Raw genomic sequence first — 22,308 nt, forward strand, 5'->3', positions numbered from 1 at the left:
CTTTACAGAGGATACAGGAATTATTGACAGATCTCACTCTGCATCTTCCCAATCAGCACGATGATTATTCTTACCCAGGGACTGCAGAGACGCAGAGTTTGGCACGGCTGAGGCAAGCCCCCCTTCCATGCAGTTCTTCCAAAGACGCAGCAAGAGCACCTACGCCTACCACCTCCTCACTGCTCCGGGATGTCACAGAAAAATCTCTCCTCTTCTAGAGATTCAAACGGAGGCTCACTAGCCGCTGCCCCGGCTGCCTGACACATTACTTGGCCAGAAGGGAGACTTCCTGCTTCTACGGGGGGGGGGGGGGGGGGGGGGGGGGGGGGGAGAATACCGATTATCCCTCTCTGCTATTTATTTCAATAGTTTCTTACACAGCACAAGTTCTGGGGTTGCCATCGGCGAACACCAACGGGAAGAAAAAAAAAAATATAGTCATCACATCACCCAAGCCACAGCCAACAAAATACCCTTACGACGGTCCTAGACAGAAAGGGACCCCGATAACTTACGCACGGGTGTATTTCCTTGCTCAGCGCCGCATTTCAGAAGCGTCCCTGCACAGCAAGCGGCGATCCTCGGCTGCCGCAAGCCGCGGGCGCAGCCAGCCCGCCTCCCGCTGGTCCCTGCGAGTGACAGTGCCGAGCAGGGAAGCCCTCCCTCTTCCCTCCCTCTCCCGGCATGTCAAAGCCACCTCACGCCAAATCTGAAGCAGGCGCACGCAGGGAGCCCGCGGCCAGCCGCAGGGCGGTGGGGACGGCCGGGCGCTGGCTGCCAGCCGCGGGGCGCTGCCGGGCTCCCGTGGGAGGAGGCTCCCTGCCCGCGCCGCGGCCACGGCCCCCCGCTGTACAGCGCGCCCGCAGCGGGGCGCTGGGGCAGAGCTGCTGCCCCCGGACAGACGAACACGCGTGGGGCTCCCCGACGTGCCGGCCCCGGCTGGCGGCCCCGTTCCTGCGGGCTCCTGCCGCCGTTTGCCGAGCGCGGCTCTTGGGGTGCAAGCTCTTACCGGGGGGAGGGGAGGGGAACCACGCCGATGCGGAAAAAGCAGCGTCCAACAGGCTATAATAGACACCACAGAGAGGCACAGCTGCTTCCTTCTCCCCCGCTCCCCTCCTCCCCCCATCAGCGGGTAAGGGGGTACGACCCTGACTTCAGAAAACGTCATTTGAAACAGCGCTGGCGAGTTACAAAAAGGCACCAACGGCAACAGTGCCAGAGCTGGGAGGGGGCACAAAGAAGACGGAAACTGAGAGAGAAAAGCAGCTGTTTCACAACAGTTTTGCTGAGCCAGCGAGGAGGCTGGCCGACAAACGATGCTAGTTTGGTTTGAAAAGACATCTACCTTTGCTTTACTGCTGCATTATAACACATTTCTGTGGCTAGAGCTCTGCTAAATTAACGATGCTTGAGGTGTAAAGCTAGAGTAAGAAAGTAAGCCTAAGCCAGCACCTCAAGTAGATCCAAAGGCAAAACTCTGGGAAAGGAAAGGCTGGGAGAACTAGGGACAGAAAGGCAGGCACGTCATGGGACAGGACTGACAGAAAGGAGATGGTGTGTCACCCCCAGCAGTGAAACACAACCCGATACAAAGAGCCCTGCTTCAACAGCTCCACACCCTGTTTCTCGACATGGTAGTTCAAATGGTCTGAAGAGCAGTCTTCAGCCGCACTGACTGTGAAGGGCATCAAACACCGTGGTACTTGGATAAGACTATACAGGGAGGTTGCCTGGTTTCTCAAGAGGTAACTATCACAAGATTAAAAGGGAGCTAAGTCTTATAAAGTATCAAAAAGGTCCCTTGATACAAACGTCTCATTAACTTGGCTTTTTATTTTTTCCCCCGCCATGCCATTCTGTCTATTACTTTGGGGGTTTTTTCCCCCAATGAACTTTAAGAGCTTTAAGGAACAAGTTTAACACAGAAAGCAGAAGCTAATTTAATCACAAGGATTTAGGTCAATTTCAGTTCAAGACCTAACCTGGTCTCAGTTAAGAAAATGGCTGAGTTTCCTGCCATTTTAATGGAGGACCACATTCTCATAATCACACATACAGCAATTAACAGGGTTTTCCAGACAAATATGCTACTCTAGCAATCCTTCATATGACAAGCCCAGATGCAAGAGCATCTTTTGTGCTTTTCGAGCACACTGCTGCAGTGAAGAGGAGAGCAGGTCAGTGAGGTATTGGTCACTGCCAAACAGAGGGAAATACAATGTTAGAAGGAAGGTCAGCAATGTTAGGACTTATTTTCTAAAGGGGTTTCAGAAAATACCATCATTTACAATAAAGTTCAAAGGCAACAGGTAGCACCTCTCATTCTTCTTCTAACATACCATCACTTCAGCAGAGAACAGACATAGTTTGGTGCTCTTCAATTTTACAGCTTCCTCAGTGCAGTAATAGGATCTATCAGTGAAGGGTACTAGGCATTTTCCCTTAGCTGTGTAGTTTTCTACGAGAAAAAGCTCTGTATCAAGCACACAAAATCTTCCTGTGCAAGCATGGATCTTGAAGACTGAACAGTTTCAGCCCATAAGGTCTGATAACGTTAGTAAGAAAATATTAACCCACACATCAAAAAGTAACAGAAGATATACTTTTATGTGCTATTAAAATCAGAAGATTGGAGCAAGGGTTAAAGAGAACAGGAAGTATGAAGAAATGCAAAAATAGAAAGAAACTTGTTCTGCGACGCTGTATGCATTAGCGCTGGTCAGTGCTATCTGGAACTAATTCTGAGGAAGCTTTAACAGTTCTCAACATTCCTCCCATTAAAGCTGTAAATTAATTTAAGATAGTTATGTTGCAATATTTTGTCCTTTATTTTACCATATCCTTTTCCATACTTCCCCCTCCTCTAAATTAATTGTCTTGTGCTTCCACACCACTGACATAAAATGACTAAAGTGACCTACAACTTCATTCTGAGACCAACGCAAGTGGCAGTATTCTTTGTGCAGCCTGACGAGACAGGGTATTTTTGAATCCTGCAGCACAAAACATGCACCAAGTCTAACAAAAAGGAAGCCAGGAATAAAGAAAGCTAGGAAATTGCTGCATCAAAATATGCGGCATGAAACATTCATTTGTTTTTCCCTATTCCTCCTTCTCTCATTTTCCAGATACATCTAAGTTGTTTCATTCATAGCAAATGAAATCGATAATGCTTTTAGCTCTGAGTACATAAAGAGTTCAGCATAATGCTGCACCCCTTTCAAATCTAACCCCTTCCGGAATTAAACAGGAGCAAATCCCAAGCGTATAAGAAATGCTGGAGCAGGCCCAGCATAGCCGTATAGGTTTTGGGTTTTTTTTTTAAGTAAATACCTCTATCTACACATACATTGGGACTCTGAAAAGGATGGAGAAAGCAACAATGTTTCAGTGCTGCTTAGTGGACTGTTGGGTGTCAAAGCAGCTAAAGTAAGAGACTCTTTCCTCTTGGCAGGGGGGAACAAGCCACTTCACTAGTTAAAGCTGTTCTTCCACACTTCATTTTCGGACATTTGAGCAGTCCAGTCTCCCTCAGTTACCGAGGCCTTGCCAGGGGCAGAACGGAATATGCCATTGAGCTCAAGCCACAGGCTGTGCTTTTGAGGCTGATAACTTGTGACTTGGCTCAGTAACAAAATAATTTAAAAAACCAAAAAAACCAAAAAACCACAACCCAAAAAACTAAACCAACAGGTTACTACCCAAAAACACACTTCAAGGAGGACACCGATACCCCCTGAAGTTAGAGTGTTCTTTCCATCAAGTTAGTCTTCCTTACAACATATCTAACAGAAAGAAGTGGCCAAACCAACCTGCAGAATGAGTAGTTTTCTCCTACTAGAGAATGCTTAGAGGGTTTCACCATAAGAGTTCTCTTCTGCATAGTAACACACTACTAAAGCAAAGCAAAATATTTCTCTCCAGCACTATTCCCTTCAGAAATAAGCTAACAAACGCCAACTCCAACAAAAGCCCTTCATGTGCTATCTCCTAAACCACTGAACGAGGGACAATTTTCACTTTCCTGGCACAGCAAGCCACAGACTGAGAGAAGCACTTGCCAAATGTACATTAGCCCAGGTCTACATAACAGCTTTGCATTACTGTAGATCAGAGCCTTGGGTATTTCACAGGCAAGTTTGTTAGTTTGGGATTTTTTTTTTTAAGTTCCATTCTTCATGAAAAAGTTACTTCTTGAAGATAACAGCAACAGCAAGCCTGGAGATCCCTCTCAAAAGGAACTGCTGCTAAAAGGATCAAAGAGAAATTTTCTATGAGAAGCAGATCCCTATTCTTCCCAGGGGAGTGTCCACCTGTAGAAAGATCAAGATGACATCTACCCACCCATTTGGGTCCTAGCCCACTCAAAAAACACCACCACAAGCATTATCTGTTTCCAGGTGCCAATTCTGTCCCCACCTTACCTATCCATTACCAACCCCAGAACAAATCCCATGGAGTCAGTTTCATCAGGTGATGGTGTTTTTCATCAGAAAAGCAAAGAAAAAGCATGGCACTTTTGTCCTTGACTACTTCTTTCCAAAACCTGGTGGTTTTGAAGGCAGAAGGATCAGGAAACATATTATGGCCAGATTAACAAGTGAAAGATGCTAGGTACTCTCTTTCTGATTGAAAGGTAACTTCAAATAATTGTTCTACACTCTTCTCCATTCCTCTTCACTGTTGTTTGCCTTCCCTTTCATCCCCCTCAAAGTCTTACTGGTAAGGGAATCTAGCTTCATTTACAGTGTAGGCAAAAGGAAGTGCTCTGGTATTTGTTAATTTTCTAGCATCATGTCTTCCTAATTAAATTTCTGTGCATCTCTGTTTAGTGTTTGGGACATAATTGAAGGAGGTGGATCCTACAGTTCAGCCACCGGCATGAGCCAACCTAAAGATTTTCCAAACCTCACGACAGGAACAAGCAGCTTTCAAACAAACCTAACAATTCCCTGGAGAGCCAGAACACAGCAGGTAGCTTCCATCAACATGCCCAGAGATGACTACACTGTAATCCTTACACATGCACAGATCCACACAGACTGGATCTACTCTATGATACACCCAGCAAAACTTTTATTCCAATTTTTTTCCAATAAAAGCTATCACATGTTATCATATCAATTCATCCTACAGACTGGAAATCAGCATTCGTGCTCTCCCTGAGAGAACAGAACTTTGTATAAAGTACAAAGTAGGAGAAAACCACATTTCTGCCGATTGAGCAGGCTTTCCTCAGGCTTTCACCTACACCAAAGGGCAGCTTACTCTTTTGGGATTAAACTCACTGCAGACACCTTTGAAGTGTGCCAAGTGCTACTTGCCCTTGCATAGAGACCACAGCAAAACCAAACCACCAGAATTGATTTACAATACCTTTTCCACTGCATCTGAGGGATGGCTGGGAAAAAGCGTTTTGAGAAAAAAGCGCAGATCTTGAAGCCAAAGAGTAAGATGCTGGCAGGAGGTGGTGTGAGCGGAACAGGGAGAATCTTACAGCATCTTCTGTTTCCATTTGGGAAAAAAAAAAAAGTTCTCAGTATTGAGATACACCCCCTCAGCCTACAGATTAATCTGTACTTTTAAACACAAGTTTCTCGTTAAACAGCAACAATTTAAAAAAAAAACAACAATCTCCTCAGCACATTATATATTTTAATGGAACCATCCTTGACGTGTGATATGAAGGCAAATTTGTTTCCTGTCAGCCTGACTCAATCTAATGGACTTTGAAGCTGCAGTTTTTCCACTCCTCTTAATGACTTGTTGCAATGGAGATGAGTGCTCTGCGTACAGCAATGCCATCTTCTGGCACAGTTCCTGTGAGAAAGGGAACTTGCTGAATACCACTAAAAGAAAGCTCCTGTTTTGGGAAAACAGAAACTCAGACTCCACAATAAATCTCGGATTTTCCCCTCTCCACTGCACTTACTGTTGGGCTCTTAATTGTTCGAGAGACTTGAAATGAAGCAGTGAGAATGCACACAGTGCACTGTAGGAGCAAACTCTCTCATGTGTCTCTTAAAGGCACACCAAGCACATCACCAAGAGTGAAGATTTACACAAACTCAAAGGTAAAACTCTGTCGCTAAAGATATGGATGTGTTCAAAGCTCATCAATGTAGGAACCTGGCAGGAAAGGCAAGCAGTCGAACAGAGTCAGCTTTGCACATCCCTGGGAAAATGCTTTCTGTATCAGTAAACATTTCACACATCTGATTTATTTTACTCCTGTATTCCCAGCCAGAAAGTCTATATTAAGCCACAGCAAAGATTGAAAACACGTGCTATTTACATTAAGGAAATAAACAAGGGCTAGCAATTCCTAACCTCCTCACAAATCTGACTTTCTCCTGAGCCATCTCTGTTTGTCATTTGGAGGTATAGTAGGACGGGCTTAAGATAAAGATTTCCCACTAAATTAACACTTATGCTTTTTTTTCCAAAATTTGCAAGGTTCATGCTACAGTATGCATTAAGAGTACAGATTTTAAAGACTGAATGAGAGCACACCCATTGAAACACAATTTCATTTGCTCTCCATCAAAGAAAAATCATTCAAGGAAATCTTTTTGCAAATAAAATCAGCCACTGATTCTCATATATTTGTTCATTAGGGAAGTATCAGCTCCAGACAGTTATTTTATTAAAGACCAGCATATTTTAAATGTTTGTGTTTTCACATATGGGAAAGGTATTTTGGGCCCTAATTTGTAAATCATTAACAAAACTGGAAATGAAAGCAGAAAACTTTCAATTTCTTTTATGCGTTCCATTGTCTTTCCTCTGATTCTTTCCCACTCTCTATCAGTTTTGGTTTCCTCTTCTCTCTCTCCCCTCGTGTTTCTTTCAATTCCTTTAAAAACAAAACTTCCCCAGCTCCCCTATGTAAAGGTTATCCTCTCTTGCTTTTGCTACAGCTCCAAGTTAAATACAGTTTTTACAGATGGCTCCCTCTTTACAGAGTAAGCCTTCATCAATGCTTTTAAGTAACATCTTAAAACACATGGTTGTACAAAAAGAAACCAGAAAAAAAATTACCCGTTACTTTTTATTTTAAACAAGAATTTCATAGGATTTGGACTTGTATAAGATCTGCAAATACCACCAAATTGGTTCTCAAAGCACCTCAAGTCCTAGATTTCTATCTTACATTGGTGAAGAAGTTAACAGGCTGCCCCATCAGAAGTCTCATTTTGGAGATAATCAGATGTTTTTTACATTGCAAATTCCCTGTCCTCTGGCAATGCCAGAAAGAGATAAGACTGTGGGAGAGCTTGGATGCTTTTACAGGCACATCAAAACAGTCACCTGCCTGACCACAATACCAACATGGCAAAAGGTGCTACTTTCCAAATAGGAGTTGATTCCTTCTGCAAATCATAAGCGTGATGACATCTTCTAAATCCCTAATCCTTCAATTTGGGCTTCCTATGCTGATGCAAACAAAAGTCAGGTTTGTTTTAATATCAGTTGGAAGGAGCAACCATTTTGAGAAACCAGGCTGTCTGAATACATCAGCATCTTGGCCTGGCATGACTCATAAGGCTGTGCCCCAACAGAAAGCACCTCACAGCCCACACTGCTAAAGCATTAAAAGGAAATGAGAGGAAGAAATACAGTTCTGCAGCCACCGGAATTGCTTTAGGAGCTGCCTGAATTATTTGAATTACATTCAAGTTGCAACATGAGTTCATCTCTCTAGTCTAAAGAGAATCCATACAGGGAAAAAACATTGTCTGAAATGAATTCTTAGGTGTCTAATAAAGAGAAAACTCCAAGTAAACTGTTTCCCACAGTAAGTGCATCAAGAGACTCTTGTTCCCATAGATTCCCTTTAGACTAAGGTCAAGAGTTACAATATGCTCTGCTCTCCCAGCAGTTCTTACTAGTTGATAATTCCCTTTCAGAAGTTTTCTATTTAATCCTTCATAATATCAAATATTTCAAGATGAATGTGCTTTGATCAGATTCTCTGCTTATATTCTAACTGAAAGAGGGAAAGGATGTATGGAGGCATGGCCTACAGTTCAAGTACATTTTTCAAAAATTGTTTTGATTTATCTGATAAGCCATTTAAGAGCCAGCCTATAAAAAACAGCCAGACAGGCACTTCCAAGAAAACAAGACTATTACTGGAAGTATCTGCAGTTAAATAAAAGTTTACCCTCTGGATACATTTACATAACAACCACTAACACTGTCCTAACATATGTGGTAAATAGAATAAATAGACAACCACAGTTATTCAAAACATGAAGCTGAATAGCTGACACAATCAGGTTTGGTTTTAGGACCCACTCAGTCAAGCATTTTGTTTGTTTCTTCCTCTGTGGGGGAAATCAGTCATCCAAAATAATCTTGTTTGGGAGTTACCGCCAAAATTCTCAATCACTGCCTAATTTTGTTTTACTTTAAATGTTTGAACATTCAGGTTTTGTAATCATCAAGCAATATAGCACATTGCACAGTTATGTCTAACAATACACAAAGGCTATAGAATAGCAATGGTCCAGCAGGGCAACTAGCATGAAAACGATGCTACCAACCTTTTGGAAGCTACATATTTATGTTTTCCCTTAGTTTTATTATAAAATTCTAAATTACTAGTTTAAAACTACTCCTCTATTGCAGTTACTTACATGCATACAATACAAGGATTAAAAACTCAATTTTTTTAATCCCATGCTTTCATCTCACAAGTGGCACATGAAAGTCAACCATGTTTCCAATACAACCGTACCTGCAAATGGTTGATAATACACCCAGAGGCGAAAAGGATACAAACTGACATGCTCGGAAGTGGCACAGCCAAGATGTAGATGTTTGAAAGCAAAAGCTATATTCTTACCTCAGCTACAGTAATTTTTATCTGCATGAGAGAACAGAAGACTACTGACAAGGTTTTGCAGAGAGATACAAAATCAAGATCTAGTCTCTGATAGCTGTAAAATCAACCTCTCGTAAGACTGAAAAAAGAAACAACAAAGAACATGCCACTAATTTCAAGGTCTCGTTATCTGAGCAGTCTTCTCATACAGGTTTAATAGGTTCAATTTTTGATAGCTCTGGCAAAGCTACAGTAAATGAAGACTTCTCTTCCCATAGAGATACCCAATATATGAAAAGGCTTAGGAAATACAAAACAAATCACATTAAAAATCTCTTAGGGCCAAATGTAATAATTCTGCAGATCAGTGGCTGAACACTGTGGGTTTTTTCCTATTATCTCTTCAGAGACTGTCCAACTACATGCAAAAGGTAATCCTATATATGTGCCTGGAGAGTTCTTCATGCAACACAGCTGTTTAACTATAGTCCTTCTTTTGCAAGGGCAGGTAAAAAACTGAGCAAAGCACAGAAGACAGTCTATAATATAGAAGCACATTTATACACAGGACATCTGAAATGTGTACACTGTTCAAATATTTGGCTAGCTGGCTTATATGGCTTTTCTCCTGAAGTTCATGCATCTTTGTAAACATAACCATTTCCCATGTCTACCAGTGTCCAAATTCCTCATGAGTAATCCCAATCAATGTCAATTTGGAATCAGAAGCGAAGCATTTGTCTTGTCAAATCATTTGTACCAGTAACCAGTTTTCAATAATATTTTTGTCTGGCAACACAATCAAAACAGTGGGTTCTGGTAGCAACACCAAGCGCTGCGGGGTGGGTGGCATGTATTGAATAGTTTTTTACCCCTGTATTCAGAACACTGATTAGTCTCTTATTGCTGCAGTTTTAAAGTTAAGCGAACTAAAGCCACACAACTCTGTGGAGCTTGCATTTGGGTAGCAGATGACACACCTGCTCTCAGCCACATTTCAGGGCTGGTTTTGACATCTAGCTCACTGTTCTCTTCCGAGCAGCAGCTTGATGCCAGCTGAGCTGATCAGCTGTCAGGTAAAACAAAATTACTGAATGTTCCATCTTCAAGGAGGCGAGACATGAGTTTTTGTCAGGCAGAGAATCATGACTGATGAACCTCATCTCAAAAAATTGAAGCATGCTTCTTCAAATACTTTCTTTCAAACTGACATAGATGCTGATCTGCCCTTTAAGAAGTAGCGTTTGTTGTACCCTCTGTTGTGGGCGATACAAATAAAACGCTTAACACATTCAAACTGCCTAAACCAAGACAAAAATTAAGCTCACCTGTGACTCGCAACATTTCATTTTGGCTTAGAAAAGAGGAGAGAAGATTCCCATCTTTCCCGATTCCTTCTTTCCAACTGTTCTAGTCACCAGTGTAAAATTTTCACATCAGTTTTACAGCTGCACAGCGGAGGTGGGAAAAACGTCTTCCATCTAATGACCAGTTTAATGTAAGTAATATACATCTAGATGCAAGACTGCTTTCACTTTTGGCAGAACATAATCCTCAACAGAGCCATTTAATTACAGTCAAGGGGTACATTGTATCACCAGTTAGGTTTGTATAGGTTTTCCATCTACAGAAGGTATGTCAAACTAACACAAAACACCCTGTGCAAACCACTCTTCACTAATTAAATGTTAGAAGAGAGATTTCGCCAAATGCCTACTGATTTCTATATGCATATTTATGTTCTTCTAAGTTTGATACTTAGATTGCATTAAAAATACTATTTTAATTAAACTTTAAATGGGCTTTGAGTTAAATATACAGTTGTCAACATAAAAATGCAATAGAAATGTCACCATTTTTAGTTATTCCGTGGCTTCCACTGCATCTTAAGCATAAAGTTGTCAATAGCTCAGTTATCATAACCTATGTTACCATGGTAAGTGTTCTGCTGTACATAATTCCATCTTTCTACAAACAGGGGCCAAAAATACATATTTGTGTCATCTCTAAATAAGAAGATCTTAATTTTCACTGCTGTACCAAAGTGCACTTCTGAAAAAGACATCTATCTTTGTAATTACATTTAGGTTTGGATTATTTTGACAACTATGGTCATTATGACAACCATAAATAATAAGACTTTAAAACAAAAATTCAAGAAATCACCCATTTAGTAGGTGATTTAGTAGGAAGTTTTTATTGTCTTTCATTTCACAATACTTTTAATTCTTTGCTTTTCCTGCTTTAATCCTTTCAGCTTCTTACAATATGAAAACAGTCTCTTTAGAATGTACCTTAAGGGAGTATTTTCTAGGTTTTTTCTTCCAGATAAACGCATCATTGCATACTACTCTAGCTACTTCACTAGAACAGTAAGTCTAGACAGTTCACTGAAATTTCCTTATTAAGTATAAAGTCTTTGGTACATATGCTTCCTATTAGATCTTTAAAAATACCTATTATAAAAGCAAAAGAATAGACGAGTAAACCTTCATTTGTCTTTCAACTAAAAGCATTATGCTCTTTTGAATCAGAATTGATTTGGTTTTATTGTACAATAGTGTATATTCTACAGCAGAGCCATTGTTTTAAGTAGCCAGCTTCAGATCAGATATTATTACAAAATAATTTCTCTCGGGAACTGTTTAACAAAGACACTACATATTCTGCAACAATGAGCCACTCTGCACACTTACAAATTAATTCTTCAGGTCGTACTTACAAACCTTAGAAACTCCATTTTAAATCCAGCTGAATTAGAATTCAGTACAAAATTAATTTTGATGTACTATTATCTCTCCAGCCTCTCACATAGATTCAGTTTACATCAAGACGTGTTTTACAATATAAGCTCACACCACTTACTCTAAGTAATCATAGGCAGTGTATTCCACAAGTAGAACCAACCAAAAAAGATTAGTAACACATTCTTTATGCAGCCCTGAAATTTGCTGCCTTCTGCAGAAGCAACACACACTAAAAAGGGAATTTAAACTGTACCTGAAACTAAGGTGACCTATTTCCTCAATTCCTTGTTAAACAGCAGCAGGATTGGATAGATAATTGTTTTACATTCTGCGGTTTGTTTGTCATAGCAATAGCATTGTAGGAAGCTGGAGAGTTGACTTGGTGCTTGTTTTTACAGTACAAGACATTTCTAGTATTTCAAAATGATAGATCATAATTAGCATCAGAGTGATCATGACATTCTATTATCCATCTCAAAAAAAGAAAAACCATGATGCTGTTTGCTCAGCAATTTTCTATGACTGGAATCAATCTCTATACTAACTCTGCAAAACTCCAATGAAAAGAAAAAAAGAAAAAAAATCACAGATGCAATACACCCATACTTTCAATGGAAAGTGTTATGGAGAAGGGATGTATATGCTGTATTATTGTTGCATGTTGGTGATGCACCAGTAAATCTCAATGCCAACAGCTCCCACAGGCACTAGTCAAATTAAAGCTCAATGGGGCAGCAGAAGAAGTAGAGGTTAGCTATCTCCTCAAAGTACAGATCCTCCAAGAGGCTTCAATGATTTTACATTAGACAAACTTAAAAAGAGAAACAATTACCTTTCATACAGAGCACCATAGCATCATTTAGGATGAAAAAGACTCCAGGATCATAGAGTCCAACCATTAACCTAGCACTGCCATGTCCTTCATTTACTCCTTTTTGGAAGTCAGTGCATGGCACAGTCAACCTCCGGTTGTTAAACACAAATACCATAATACAAAGTATAATTAATTAAGACTCAGCATGTTTTTGTGGAAGCTAACTCCAGGTAAAAGTCTAAGTTTAAATGCACCCCTCCAAAATGAGCCAGTAACAAGCAGACCGACAGGTGCAGAGAATACCAAACTATGTTTAGTTGCAGTGAAGGCTGTGTCAGGTCACATTACAGATAACTAGAGCTTTCTAGCAGCCCCACCACCACACTTGTGAATTGCAAACCTTTGCATCCACCTCTGTATCATATTATTAGTAGGCTCTCAGGCAAATTGGTATTTCTTAAAAATACCATTACAGACAAAGATGACTCCAGTTTCATCAAGTGCAGCCAATAATACAAAACCTTGACAGGGACTTCTTACACTTTTGTATCCATTAGTACACCTGGTTGTCACCTGAAAAGATGACTAGAAAATTGCAGAGGCAAGCCCAGCCAGTGAGGGGGCCTTAGCTGCCTGAGCCACGGAGCCCTGAACCGACAGGGGAACACGGCACTACACACCTCTCTGGGTTGTCTGGTGGAACACATCAACTCATGCCTTGCTGCATGCATGTGCTGCCATAGAAACATCAGGCAAAGCATCCAGAGACATTGCCAGAAGAACACAGCCTGTTCTTCTGTGTTAAGAGCCACTCTCTGCCCCTGCCCTACAAAGGTTTTCCCAAGCCCTTCAAGTACAGTGCTCTTAAGAGTCCTCAGAAAGATGCTAAGACCGAGGTCAATGACCTTGAGAAGTTAGGGCCTTTAAACTTAACCTCAAAGGAGCTGCAATAGCACGATTCAGACACAGGTGCCAAAACCAGAAGCAAATAAGTTACCTGCCAGGAGCAGTATTAGTCTGGGTGACAAGAGGTTACCATTCATTAGCTCATGCCAAGTAAGTAATTTCATACTATAAAAATAGAGTATCAATCGATTTTCTACGGTGCCTGCCCATCGACTTACCAGGTCTCAAGTACAAATCCAAAACGTGTCAGACAAAATGCTTTTATATAGATTTCACACACATTTGCTTTATCAAATATAGACTGCCTTCTTCAAGCTGAACAACCTGAAGGGGAACTAGCAGCCACTAGAGCCAACAGGAGTTTTGCAGAGGTACTTGTACTTCCAAATATTTATATCAAACTCTTCTTGCTCATTACTTGCTTTGACTTACCCAGCCATCATTACGAGAACCATAAGGCTTCCTCCTTTTGCATTTTAGTGCCACAGAAACTTAAGGTCCTCTGTTGGTTTTGTCCTTTGTTTATGAGCAAATAATCTCCAACTGCATCCTTAGACCTTGCTTATTACCATTAAAGAATTACTAGAAATGAAGTTTATTGTTTTGTTTCAGCAAGTGATCCATTGTGATGATTAATATGAAGCAAAGGTTTGCTGAACATAAATTTTCCTCCTTTAACGGCGAGATGACACACATAACAGGTCAGTATTCCTGTAACACGAATGAGACAACAAGTGCTCAAATAGCAGGAATGTGGGCTCTTACTCTAAAACCCTAAGATTATATGGCTTTTTGCAAATTGATACACAAGAGAATTTTATCTGGCAACTCAAATGAGCTATTCTGAAACTTTCAGCCTTGAAATTACACTTTGTTCATGCAAGGTTTTGACCTAGCAGAGGGAGAGTCTATTACCCATTATTTCCAGCACACTATGGTCCTCAGGAACAGCCCGTTCTTGCTTTCAGTAAAGTCTGAAGAAGCTTGTCTGACACACACTCACTTGGGGGGAGGGTTAAAAATAGGACTGCAATGGCATCTTTTCATCAATTATTGTTACCTGGAAAATCACGTGTGCCTCAGTCCCTGATGAGAGACTAAAGTTAAAAAAATTCAGACCAGGAGGAAGGGTGTCAGCCTTGTTTTCTGGTTTTCAGGTATACTCCAACCTTGTCCATATTGGAGAGTCCTGAAATTGCTTGCAACATCCACCTTGTCAAATAGCAGCAGAAAGAAAAGAATGCCTACCAAGACAACAATGAACCCAGCAATGATTCAAGGTAGAGCATTTCCAGTACAAATCTCCAACTGCTACAGAAATAATTCTCAGAAACTGTCTTGTTAAAAGGCAGGTTCAGATAGAAGAAGCTATTTGTAAGAAATCTAAGACTAAATTATTGTTGACGTGACCTGGATCTAAAAATCGTCAAACTTTACAGTGTTACAAAAGATGTACATGCAGCATGTGATGCCCCCGTCTGTTATGCTAGGCAAACGAACAGACTTTGGCTTCTGTACACTGACCAGCTGCTGCTCTCGGCAAGAACTAAAATACCGTCTTGAATCAAAGCCAGGCTATTAGCATCCTGCCTGAGCAAGTTCAAGTTCCCAGAAAGCTCTTGCACAGTCATGAGAGAGTTCTACTCATGACAAAGTCCTGCCCCTTTCCCTGCCAGCTCCTGCGCCACCCACACATACATGCACACTACACATCAGAGGGAACCGCAGCCCCAGTCATCCACTACTGCTGGAACGAAACACGCATTCCTGACAGCAGCAGCAGCTGAGGGTCATAGATGACCAAGTATTGGCAGTCACTCCACACCAGGAGGAGGAGGGAAAGCTAGATTTTAGAAAGATAAAATAATAAACAAAAATGTCTCAGAGGATTCATGTAGCCGTAGCACGCTAAAACAGCACACAAAGGACACTTCAGAAGAGTTCTGATCACATGATCTGACAGCCAGTTACTAGTTTAGATCATATACAAAACACCCTAATTCAGAATTAATACAAAGTTTATTTTCTCCTCTTGGAGCTGCATATGCAGAGGGTGCATTTGGGGCAGGGGGTGTTTGTATTGTTTTGTTTTAAACAAAAGGTTTTGGGTGTGTGCTATTTCTAATGGAACATAGGAGCTGTAAAATGGAAATTGCCCCCAGTTTGATATTTTCTAAATATATAGATGTAGGTAAGATATCTATAATTACTTTTAAATAAATAAATAAATAAAAAACCACAACACTGCAACCTTTAGAAAGACTGCAGGAGAAGACGAAGTAAGTCTAGATGTCCTCAATCTTTTCAGAGGTGAGCTCACAAAACTACCTCACAGTTAGATTTAACACGAATAGTAACGTTATTTACAGCACTGCTACACTAGCTTGAATCCAGCCAGTCTGAATGCTAGCAATACATTCCTATCTGTCTGATGTTTGGAAACATCCCATGAGATGAAAGTTCTCCAACAGGACATAAAACTTACGTCAAGACCTTTCACACCTTTTGCAAGATTGCCAGGACTTCATGTCACACACCATTTCTTTACGTGAACCTGCCCCACACAAACTTATGCCGCTCATGACAGTCACATGAATATATTCACCCGTACATTCAACTCACCTTTGCAAAGAGCAATCACTAGAGGGATCAAATCCTCCTCCAGTTTAGTCTCTTGTGAAATACATCTACCATTTTTACTTAATTCATTATTTTTAACACATTTAAACAATAGTGAACGTAATACCTGATACAAGGATTTCAGCAAAACTGGATGCCTAAAGAAGTACAAATATTAAAAGCAATTAAGAACATTATGACGGTTACGCCATTACCAACTTGGAACTTAGTGCTAGCAGCTCCACATGCAGGAACCAGTCACTTCCATTGAAGGAGATGTGTAAACTCCACAGAAGGACAGAGGCCCCTTGGCCATACTCTTCTTCCTACCCCAGGTACATAATCTCAAAACACCCAGATTATCTTAATAAATCAACTTATAAGTAAATATCAAACTAAGGAAGGGGTATCAGTTTTCAGCAAGCACAACTTGAATACCGAAGAGAGCATCTAACATGTGGAAACTCACCTCAGTTATCAATGGCCAAAACACCTATGAAAGCGTACCCCCAAAAGGGACAGGCCTGCAACTTATTTTCCTGTAGTTGTCATTTTATATACACCAGTAGAACTGAATATAAGGAGTTAATAAGGCAAACACTTTCCCAAAATGTTTTGCAGTGTGTGTGCTGAATGAATCCTTGTTGCACAAACAAAGATTCATTTAATATAGGAAGTCTCAAGTAATTGCCCCATTACATACTGTACTCTTAATACTCTAGAGGACCAATAAAATTCTGCAGATAAATCAAAATACTTCAAGACTAGACAGTAAAAAACAAAACAAAAAACAAAACCAAAACCTGCACAAACAGAGACAACAAATAGCTGTGCTGCAAGTACTGTGCAGTCCCACAGTTCAACACAGTCCGTTTTGTTTTATGTTGGGAATCTCAGGAGCTTGACCAGAGCTTTAACTTGATTAAATCTAAAAATGCAGAGCAGTTGCACATAATTGATACCAGCAGTTATGGTACAGAACAAGGGAAAACAGATACAAATATTATTCTAGAATATTATCAGGCAACTTACAGAAAGCATGTATTTAGTATTCCTCAAAGTGACTTTTGCAAACACTTCAGCTCTCAGATTTGCAGTTGTGTTCTGAGGCAGGGGGAGAGAGAAGCGTGACTGACATTGCTGCCGTAATCTCATTAGCAAAGCTGCCATACTACTGCTGCTGCTCTCTGTCCATTGAGGGTTTAGCAACCACTAGCCTAGTTTGCACGTTCAGCCAGTTATCAGGAGAACGTCAGGACATCAAGCACTCCACGTTACTTCATCATAATACATTAAAACTATGATTAGAAAAAAAATAATGTTTGCTAAACTAAGAGAAAAATTCCATCTCAATACATTCTCAGCTCCAAAAACCTGCAGCATTGCACTTCTAACCCATTTTCTGTATGGTATTACTCCCGACCCTTTTAGTGAGTAAGGCCCAGTTTTCAGCTCTAAAGCTTTCTGACAGAAATTTTGTCAGATTGTTTCAGCCAGCTGCTCACTTGCATAGCTCTAAAAATCTCTATGCATCAACAGATTCCAAATACGGCCTGTTTTCCCCACCCAAGTTCATAGACCTCCACGTGGTAATGAACAGCAATTTCTAGTTCAACTCCCTCCCTTTACTTAAGTGTTTTTATTTTTTTAAGAATGTAAATAAAGAGTGCAAAACACAGTGACATCTTGAAGCCTACATCCTGCCAGATACCACAGTCATTTCTGAGTTCCCAGCTGACTCATCATCCCAGTAAGGCCAATCAGGCACTGAAGAAAAAGGATAAAAAGAGAAAGGATGGCCATCAGAACAGAACATGTTGTATTTAGTCAAGTAATTCCCCCACTGTGTTAGTCAGTTCTGTATTGACAGTTAACTAGGAGACTTCTGAAGCTCATTTAGCAGTTACTGTTTGTAAATATAGGAAAGATTACTCCGAACACAAACAGGCACGAGCAGGAAGTGAGGAGGCCCCACTTTCTCTGATCACCAGCAGAGCCTATTTACTACTCAAGGGGTGTATTCTCAGTGATGCTAGCTCGAGACTGATGCCTGAGGGTAAACGCCAAAGTTACTTCTCTGTTGCTATAACATCAGCCTTTTCACTTATCACACCACGGAGGGTCATCACATGCAGCAATATATCACAGCTTACCACGATAACAACGCAGTACGGTGACCCAGTGAGGTGGAGCTCTTCAGTTCCTCAGAGGAAGATGGCCATGGGAGGAAGACAGCCCAAAGAGACTGAAGTAGCCCAGCCATAGCTGGTAAGTGCCACAGCAGTCATCAAGACATGCCTATCAGTGGGTCCACACAGCCCTCACTGGCCCCAGCGCCCTCCCACACCCACCTCCTCAGAGGGAGACACACAGCTGTGGAGAATACCTTCATCAGGGTTTCTGAGGGAACATCACACAAGTCACCTTAATATCATGCCTAAACTCCCATACAAAGAAAGCCTCACAATAAATACTTCATAATAAAATTTAAACACAGATGCAGCATGTTCACCATGACCATTTTGATGTTTCACAGCAAGTATTACTATACAAAGATGTAACCTCGGGAGGCAACAAAGCTACAGATATTAAGAACAACAAGTTGTGTTGCTACTACACATATGTAGCCATCAGTATTTAGCACTGAAAGACTCACAGAGTTTGTGCTAAAGTGGGAGGGTTTTTTTTGGAGGAGTGGTAGGTTGTGGAGTTTTCTGTTTGCTTTCATTTTTTTTACTTATTGACTGGTAAGAAGTACTATTCCTTCAGTATTCAACAAGTGAGTTCAGAGGAAAATAATCTCGGACACAAGGCATGTAGTAGCTGCTTTTTTGAAAACAAGCTGTGGTATTGGTTCCCATCCTCATGCACAGCAGTCAGACGAAGCAGCTGCAGCCTTGCCACAGAGCCCCACAAAATGGCGGGCAGCCCCTGAAGCGAGGGACAGGCCTACCAGCTCCCTCAACAAAAACTTAACCAACCAGCCAGAATTCAGCCTTCAGTAACACCGATGTGTACAATTATTGTAAGGAGGAAACACAAAGTAAAAAAAAAACAACAAAACCAAAGAAAATCCAAAACCAAACCAACAACAACAAAACACAAACTCCCACAGGAAAAGAAAAAAAAAAAAGTCCCTCCCAAATAAACAAAACCCAAGACTCTCCTAAACACTCTACTCTTTCCATAGAATATATGCATATAAACTCAGAAGCACGCAAAAAAACTTCACAACCACTGAGCATCAGAAACACAGTAGATCTAGTGCTGACACAAAAATAACTATCAAATTACTACCCTTAGTTAAATTCCCATTTCTTAAGCATCAATATTAAAAAGAAAATAAGACAGTACCTCTGTGATAGCCTGGAACAGCCTCCCTGCTCAGGTAACACTTTCTGCTGCTTCTGGTACTTTCTACCTGACTACTGCGTGAGGTGACCAGGTAAGTTACAGTACCTGCTTCACAATTAACACCAGCTGGGAATAATTACCACAGCCTTTAAGCAGGCTCCTGGGCTGGAGGAGGCTGTCACGCAGCTATCCCCACAGCTCTGGTAGCAGCTGTAAGGGGTGAGAGGACAGGTTAACTGGAAGGTAATAAAAGATGGAGGAGATTAAGGAAATTAAAGACATTAAGGACTTTAGGGTAGAAGGGTGTCCCTTGCAGTCAGTGATCCTCCTGTGTGGTCACTAGCTAGTCCCTTTTTACATCCCTAAACATCTGAGCCAGTTGTAAGCACAGAGAATAATCTTTTTCAGTATATTGATTTTTAGTAGAGCAGAGTGAGACTTGGCGGCCCCTGAGGGCTGCCTGCCTGCAGCCGGGCGTCCCTGAGCCCATTACCCTCCAGGAACACCTTCCCTTCAAAGCCCTCCCCACCTGCATTTTAGCAGCATCCTGGTTGGGTTTCAATGGATTTGCTTTCCAGCATAAAACTCAGTTCAGCAGCAAGCAGGCTCCTACTGGGATGTCCCAGCCCTGGCAGGGGGGGGCCCTTGCAGCCTTGGGCCCTAGGGAGGGCCTCCCTGAGGAAGCACTGTCCCTTTGATACATATAAAATCATTGATTTGTTTTTATATGCTTAGGGAGTAGATCATAATATGTGAATACCACCTTGTCTATTTTCCTTTCCACCTGGTTTACATACTTCTGTATTATATCAGGGCACCTGACAGTATTTACTGAATTAACTCCACCTGGGAACCTGTTTAATGCCCACTGAGACAATGTTCTACAGCTTGCTTTACTTTTTCCCTTCCTTTGTTTTGCTTTTCCACACTCTTTTCTACAAACCGAGAAAAGGCCTAATTGGAATGTGAATGGATTTTAAGCCTGTAATTCTTGCCCTCCACAGTGGGCTAAAAATGGTAGCTCAAACTAAAGTGGCTTTCATGGCAGTGGTAAATCTTTGCATGCGTTTTTCTGCATAAACTGGGACAGTTTACTGTAGTTCCTTCATTTTAGACTCTGCTGTGTGATCGAAAGGATCTGCTAATTTCCAAGATTTTAGAGCACTCCTTTTGACTAAACGCAACCAACCCACAGCCAGACAGTCTCGTGAGCCCTACATTTCAGTCACTGTATGAGATGGAAACAGGACCAAATACCAAGGATTGGCTGTAATTTTGCATATATGAGATTTTTATTATGGAGAATTCTTGCTATGTTTGTAAAAAGCTCCAGTATCTCTGTTGCCTGCCTTGAGACCATTTATTCAGGTGACTTAAACACAAATCCTAAGCTGAACTGTTAAGCAGTGGGCTAGCCTTCTAGCTGAGGTTACATTTGCTCTTAGAAAGTGTCCCCCCTTGGCCTTTCTCCGCACCAAACGTCAGCTTTACACAGCACCAGCAATTACTTCAGTTGTTCTTCCCATCTGTCCCCCCTGCCATGTGCTTTGTGTGCGATCCATTGCAACATACCTCTTCCTACCATGATCATCTGTGATTCCCTGGCTGAATGCTACAGAGAAAAGCATTTCAAAAGCTTCCACCCCCCTTATATATACAGTCTTCTCCTCTGGGGATTAGATAGTCTTCATACAGTCCAGCCATATGCCAATGCCCAGCCCCCAGGTGATAAGAGAACTTTGCCAGGGTAAAGACCTGGAGCTGGAGCTGTACCTTTAATCTCTGCAGGCAAATTCCCTTCACATTTGGCTGGGAAGCAAGCTTTCCAAAATTACCATTTCCCTTTTCTTGATTGTGAGCCTAAAAACACTGGCAGTGAGGCAGAAGTATGTTTGTTATCCTACAGTGTGTTATCATATATCATGATTCAGTTTCTAATTATATGATCACTTAAGCGTTTTTTTCCAGAGCCTGGTTCAGTGCAAAGGACAGATGCAGAAGAGGACAGAATTAAGATTGCACAGTCCTTAATTCTATTAGTTTGTAACTATTAAGTGCTTGATTTTGCAACCTAAGTAACACCACAGCGTAGTAATTTTTTATATGTAATCTAGATACATGTAGTCATTCATGAACTAACTGCAATTACTTTTTCCTACATTACCCTACATCTATTATGCAACAGGTTCATTATGCATTATGTTTCATCATTTCAAATCAGTGAGAAGACATTTTCTAACACCCTCTTCCCTTTGATATGGCATGCATGGTTCAGTTCACTGAAATAGAAATGTTCGTTTTGATAGACATTCTCTTTGCTCAGCGCTGTGACGGCTAAGCGAGTACTTCACTATGCTGATTTTCAAGTCATTCTAGTTTTGAACAAATTACTTCTAATCCTTCACAGTAGCAGAAGGTAAAATTAAAAATAAGCTTGATTCAAATTGAAGTTCAAAGAAACCTTGAAAATGGGGAATTCAAACCACTCTAATTTGGGAAATTATGGAACTAGAATCCATGCCAGCAAAGAGGTGACGGCAAACACCTCTTGTCCAAAGCAAGGCTACTGCAAGGGTGGGCTGGGAGAGCCATCAGTCTAAACCACCCTTGGAAAAGAAGCTTCAAATATCCTCAAATCCCACCAACTGTTAGTAGGGAACAAAGAACATCTTGCAGTAGGAAAAGCCTGAGGAGTGGGATAAAGAACAGTGGGCTAGAAAAGGCAGCACCAAAGCACACCAGTAGTATATGAATAGTCAGTAGTATGAATGGTCCAGATAGAGGGGGAAACTCCCTGAGAAAAGAAAATAAAAAAGAAGAAAACTAGTTCCTGCAGTCCCACACACCGACTGTAACAGATTTTTGTCAAGCCTTAGATGGAGACCTCATACAGATCAGACCACATCTGTTAGAGTTTATGTAATCTGACAAGCTGAAAAACTGTATAATTTGAGCACAGAGATGAATTGCCGTTGCGTGCAAGAGTCACATTTGGCACAATACACAAGGCCAGACATACAAGGCTGGCAATCTCAACT

The 22,308-nt window shown here is 41.2% G+C and overlaps 1 protein-coding gene across 6 annotated transcripts in view; it reads right to left on the minus strand.

Annotated features, from left to right (window-relative positions):
• The window catches only part of ANK2 (ankyrin 2), a 395,080-nt gene that overhangs the window by 353,054 nt on the left and 19,718 nt on the right, over positions 1-22,308 (minus strand). The window contains exon 1 of one of the 6 annotated variants that reach the window (XM_080373625.1): positions 520-997. The exons of 3 other annotated variants lie outside the window; for them this stretch is intronic. The gene's annotated coding sequence lies outside the window, so the exon portion shown is untranslated. Of the gene's footprint in view, positions 1-74; positions 492-515; positions 998-22,308 lie in introns of those variants that run through there. 2 more of the 6 variants (XM_080373624.1, XM_080373626.1) reach the window with 2 other exon arrangements.

This window comes from Falco punctatus, assembly GCF_963210335.1.
Source record: "Falco punctatus genome assembly, chromosome: 1".
Classification (NCBI taxonomy): Eukaryota; Metazoa; Chordata; class Aves; order Falconiformes; family Falconidae; genus Falco; species Falco punctatus.